The following is a 6,000-nucleotide window of genomic DNA, read 5'->3' on the forward strand; positions in this document are numbered from 1 at the left end:
GGAGATGCCGAGTCATCTCTTGAAAGGTGTGTACTGTGCCTTGAACATACTGATTCATGGATTGTTGAAGTAAGCTCTATGCCAAAACCCCTTGGATGGTCCTAAAGCACAAAGAAACAAGCCAGAGTTTGTCAGATGAGGCATAGTTTGGCAAACACTGCACACAGGAGATGGACAGAGATGAAGGTAGATGTGAATTTATGGACGCGGTATAATTATAGCAAACCACTTCAGACGTGTACGTAGCAGTGAGTGCTTCAAAGTCTTTTTTCCCCTATCCTTGCGCACACACATACACTCACACTTTCATTCTACTAGTAGTCTGTTTGAGGTTCAGTTGTAAAGTCAACTGAACGTCAGAAGTCATGTGTCAACACCCCTTTAAAAATCACCCCTTCTTTTAAGAATATATTCTGTATCCTCTCTCATAAAAGCACGTACATATATGTACGTACATACTGAAGCATATGTGTTTGAGAGGGGAAGAACCATGTCTGAAGCCCAGAGGAAATGGATACTCTCTGTGTGCTGCAGCATATATTGCACAAGGCCACACATGCGCGTGCGCGCACACACAGACAGCATCAGAAATAAAAGGAGTCCCCACATGGCATCCACCATCCCCACCCCCCATACTTCCTGATGTTGGCATGTCCTCTTTTCACTAGAAGGACACCCTGTGGTCATACACACCCTCTCTTCTATGTACTGTGCAGTTAGGCCACAGTACACAGTGTCAGTGTGGTCCAGCATGTCAAAGCATTTCATTATAACATGCTGTTTTCTAGTTTAATGAATGGGGACTACAATTAAAGCAAGGAACCCTGACTGCTTATTTGCCCATCTGAAGCCTTGTTTAAGGACCACCAGTGAAAACTAGACTGAAGTGCTGTGATTGTCACCAAAAAGTGACTAGCTTTCTTGACCTAGTTAGGCCTTCCTGATATGTTTGACCAGACTTTCTATACTGAATCATGGCCATTCACAGCATCAAACACTAAAAGGCAAATGTACCAGACTATGTAATCTGAAGAGGAATACGTTAGTCATGTTAATGTGTCTGAGTTACCAACAATAATGCAGTAGTCACTATATGTGATAGGTTCCTACAGTGTTGGTGAGCGTGTCGGTGAGCGTGTGTGCACGCGTGTATTTGCATGCGTACATCTGAGTATTATCAGGTCTTTTTGCTGAAAGAAAATAAATCATGTTGAATGTCTAACTCTTCTACAGAAATGTATGCTGTGTATGAAGCTCCTGCAATGGATTAAAATTATTCTGTTTCAAACGCAGTAGTGCTCTAATGATGCTCATTTTGAGGGCTAGAAAATGAAGGATTTAATTTCAATCTCTCTCCCCCACCCCATCATCTATGTCTGAACTTGGTTTTCACATGATGGCGTATTTTGGCCCTGATTGGAGTAGCAATAAGGCCCTTGAGACTACCCAGTGGGGGTCAAACAAAATTACATCCACGTTATCTGTTTTACCCCAAAGTCTTCATTACTGCTGACTTGCTTGGAGAGGAAAAAAAACAGGCTACAGTCTGAGGGAGATTTCTTCATTGTCAGTCTAGCTATAGCAGAGATGTCCATCAAACCGGAACCTCCCTCAGAGAAGCTACTGGTTGGTGCACACACAGCCTATTTTTTCATGGCTCTGTGTGTCTTACACACTGTCTGTCAAGCTAGATAACAGATATATATTTAATGACTCACAAATATGAATAATTCGCTTAGAGATTCTTTTTTATTATTGTCTTCAGTATTATTTATTTATAGCTAAAGAGTCCGAATTTCAGGTCAGGGTTATATGTTTAGGGTTTTTGTTATTGTTCTCCTTCTCAGCATCAAGAGTCAATATGTAAGTATGTGGCAAAAAAAAACCCCCACTGCACACCTGGGATTTTCTTTTTTGTTGACAGAAAGAAGGTGGCTGTTGATGACCTCATGGCTTCCAGCCTTGTGGACAGTCTAGACCTGACAAAATACACCTCAGCCTTACTCACATGTCTTAACTGAAAAGGTTCTTCTGTCCTTTTTGAACGGAAAGTTTGACATAATGTTTTCAGGCATTTGTATACCACGGTGTTTGTCTCCACATATAAAAGCCAGGACAGAGCGGCTGTCTTACACATGTTTGTAGTAATTCACGGTATTTTTTTGCTAAGGTAGTTGTTGCATCCGGACAGACCAGCGCTTGAACCTAGTCTGCCAATCTGACAACGTGCAAGGTTTCAGACGACATGTATGGGCATTGCCAGGAGTCTAAGTCAGTGCCTGTGACACCAGAGTACATTGTATTCACTGGCTTCATGTATTCCACTCTATTAAATGCTATGAGAATGGCTTTGATGTTGGGATTTCTTTGGCTGCATATCTGGGCCTGTTTTTTGTTTTCTAACAGTCCATGTGACACAGTTATTGTTGGCAGATCAAGTTCTATTGCTAACCCTTCTCCCCTCAAAGAGCTTTTAACTTTCTAACCTGGTTGTTTCATGAGACTAGTATGTCTATAGCAGCCTGATGATATTTCAATTACATGCATTTACTTGTTAGTCTAAGCAGCACTTTGAAATCTGATTTGAAGTTGGACATCCGCTATGTAGCGTACAACCAGGTCCCCACCATGGGTACTGGGCAGGGTTTTGGTTGTTGAATGTGGCTTGGAGGGACGGATCCATTTATATTACTATAACATCTGAAGTGGTCTGTACATTAACATCTCTGCATAATCTCTATCTGGATATAATCATGATACTCAAGACGCAGAAAAGGACCAGGTGCAAGCAGGGTCAGAATGGCTTCTGTGCCCTCAGAGTCAATAACTTGACCCTGTCTTAATGATTAGCCTTGCGGTCAATGTTCCAAAATGTATCATATAAACAATATTCTATAAATGATCTGTAGGCTTCCAGATAGAATATTTATAATATTTAGCATTAATGTTAAGAACGCATTCGGTGTTATTGCAGTATTTAGTATTAATGTTGACTGTTTTTGGGACTATTACAGTATATAGCATTAATATTGAGTAGGGTTTCAGACCTATTACAGTGTTCATCATTAATGTTGAGTAGGGTTTTGGTCTATTACAGTATACGTCATTAATGTTGAGTAAGGTTTAAGGACTAGTCGTGTTTTTGGATTAACAGACATGAAGCTTTGACAGATAAGCTTGGATAACATGATGTTATCAAAAAGGTTCTCACCTGGATTATCTTTGTTATTAGTCAAAAAAGGTGTAACTATATATTAATTGAATCACTACAAGTTGCACTGAGGCTGAAAAGCATTCTGGGAGGGCAGCCCTCCCCAGTGATGAGGCTGGGCTAGGGACAGCTTTTCTAACAACAGTGGATTGAATAATGTAGGTAAATCATGTGCTTTATATACCTTTTTCTTTTTTATAAAGTGACACATTATATATATATATATATATATATATATATATATATATATATATATATATATATATATATATATATATATATATATATATATAAAATTTTAGTTGGGCAGTGCTAGCTAAGTGGTTTAGGTACTTGACTTGAAAACAGAAGTTTGCTGTTTCATGCCCCACCACTGCCAAGTTGCCACTGTTGGGCCCCTAAGCAAGGCTATTAACCCTCAATTACTTATGTTGTCTTATATAATTGTAAGTCACTTTGGATAAAAGCGTCAGCTAAATGCCATAAATGTAAATACAATTGTTCATTTTGCTTCTTTTTTTCCCCTATTGTAATGCACAAACACATTGCCTATCAATTCTCCACTGATCAACTACAACTTCCTTTGCATATGCCCAAGTGTTTTCTGCCAAAGTGAAAATCTTCTAGGTTCTAGGCTTTCCAGACATGCTCAAAGTCTAGTTTATATAGCACTCTTTATAACATGAGTTGTCACAGCAGCTTTAGAAAGGTTTGGGACCAGAGCCCAAATGAGCAAGCCAGTGAGCAAAGTGTTCAGAGTTATATGTATGCAGTTAGTCTCTGACATTTGGCTTATGTAGTTTGCAGTCTGTGTATTCTTTTCTGTTGAGGAAAGCTGTAGATTGGATTGATTTAATTAAAAGAAGAGTAAAAAGATAAATAAAAGCACACTAAGCATTGTTTCTCTAAGAAATTGCTGTGTAGGGACGTGGTTGATTGTATTCAAGACTCTAGTGACAAACTAAAAGGTGTATTTAAATGCCACATCCTAAACCTTGATAAATCTCAGTTTTGCATAAATGAACAGCCTTTGTTATTTTTGAAACCTTTTTTTTCCATTTGTGGAGAATATAAATAAGTTAATGAAATTTTATAGGAAGGCGAGTTGTTTTTAATGACTTGTCCTTAATTAAAATAATAAGTACTTGTCCTTCTGTTAGGTTTTGCTCCTTAAATGTCCTAATGTTTTTTATAGGGTCTCTTTCTTACAGTGAAGGCTTAATTGGTTGTCAACAACTACTCTACTCCCTTAATGATTAAGTTTTAAATCCCTTCAATGTGGGCAAAAACATTTAACACCCAAGTATATCAGTGAAACTGCACTTCGGTTGTATGTATATTAGGTATCTTACCACTTGTAGAGTCATAAACTCCTGAACTGAATTGGACTCATGAAAAAAAAAATTATCCCCCAAAATACTTAAATGGACTGTAGAAGACTGGAAAATCAAGGAAGGGTGAGCAGTGCTGTGAGAGACCCCATTCTCCCATACACAACTGTCCTTGAGGCAGCGCCAGTCCTGGTAAATGTAGCAGTGAGATTACTGAGTCCTCTCCCTCAGTGCTGAGCACTGCAACGGCCCAGTGACAAACATGTTGCATCATCTAGTGCTCTAAATAAACACTTAAGACTTCAAACTGCTTCTGGGTCATATTACAAGCAAAAGAAATAGAGGATAGTAAAGAAAAACTGAGAAGATGGAGACAGGGAAGATGGATTGAGAACAAGAAAAAAGAGCAGAGAGAGAGAACCTAGTGGTGAGGGAGAGACTAAGATGGATTAAGAGATGGTCACATGATGCATGTTTCTGGCATGAAGAACATCCAGATCCTATTAAGGGAGTTTTTTATCCTGACCTTAATCACAGTTATTAGAGCATTTATTTACTGAATGTGATTTCAGACTGGTGGATAATAAATGACAATAGTAGTGGTTACAAGGGAATAGAAGGACATGCAGATAAAGGGCACAAATGTGTTTGTGCTATTTGAACCTCTGGAATATGGGGGCTGCTTGTGTACCTGGCAGTAGAAGCAAGCTTTCTCATGGTCTGTTTCTTTCTCACAGTCTGGCCCAGTCTTACACAACCACACATGCCCAGCCCTCTTTCCATCCTATAGGCTTTATTCACTTTATCCCCATGAAGAGGCACACTGCACCTTAACCCTATGTCCCAGCCTGTCATTCAGGAGTTCCTTCACCTCCAAATGCTAAGATATCTAATGAGGAAAACTATAGCGAGCAGTTATCACTTCAAATTGTATCACGGCACCAGGAAAAAGCAAGTTGTCATTCACTGCGACAGTATTGTCTTTGTCACCCTTCCTTGGATTATAAGATAAAGTACGTGGTTCGTCACTGTTCAACACTGTATAACATTTTCCTAATTATAATCACAATATTGACCAAACACGTCCGCATTCCCCGCTGTTTTACAAATAAAACGCGTTTCGTTTGAGATGAACTTTGGCTTTCTATATTTGCCAACGAATTGCCGCTTGAGGGCGCGTCTGTCTACGACGCGGGACGCGAACGAACGTCAGTCATGAAATAGTGAATTTCAAATTAGTTTTCTTCTCATGTAGACTACTCTCGTAAACTTTTATATAGCGTTATAAGTTCAGTATAGTTCAGTTTATGTTGGCTAGCTAGCTACATAGGCTGTCAACTAAAAAAAAATGTAGCCGGCAATAATTGCGATCCAGTACTATATTTTCACTCACCAGGAACAATATCGGACAATTATCGGAGACTTCCTTCATTGCTATGTCTGTATTCTTGCAACTTC

General features: G+C 39.2%; 1 protein-coding gene across 1 annotated transcript in view; it reads left to right on the forward strand.

The window, feature by feature from the left end:
- mtss1 (MTSS I-BAR domain containing 1) overlaps nt 1-6,000 on the forward strand; it is a 42,592-nt gene that overhangs the window by 27,771 nt on the left and 8,821 nt on the right.

This window comes from Electrophorus electricus, chromosome 3 (assembly GCF_013358815.1).
Source record: "Electrophorus electricus isolate fEleEle1 chromosome 3, fEleEle1.pri, whole genome shotgun sequence".
In the NCBI taxonomy this organism is placed as follows: domain Eukaryota; kingdom Metazoa; phylum Chordata; class Actinopteri; order Gymnotiformes; family Gymnotidae; genus Electrophorus; species Electrophorus electricus.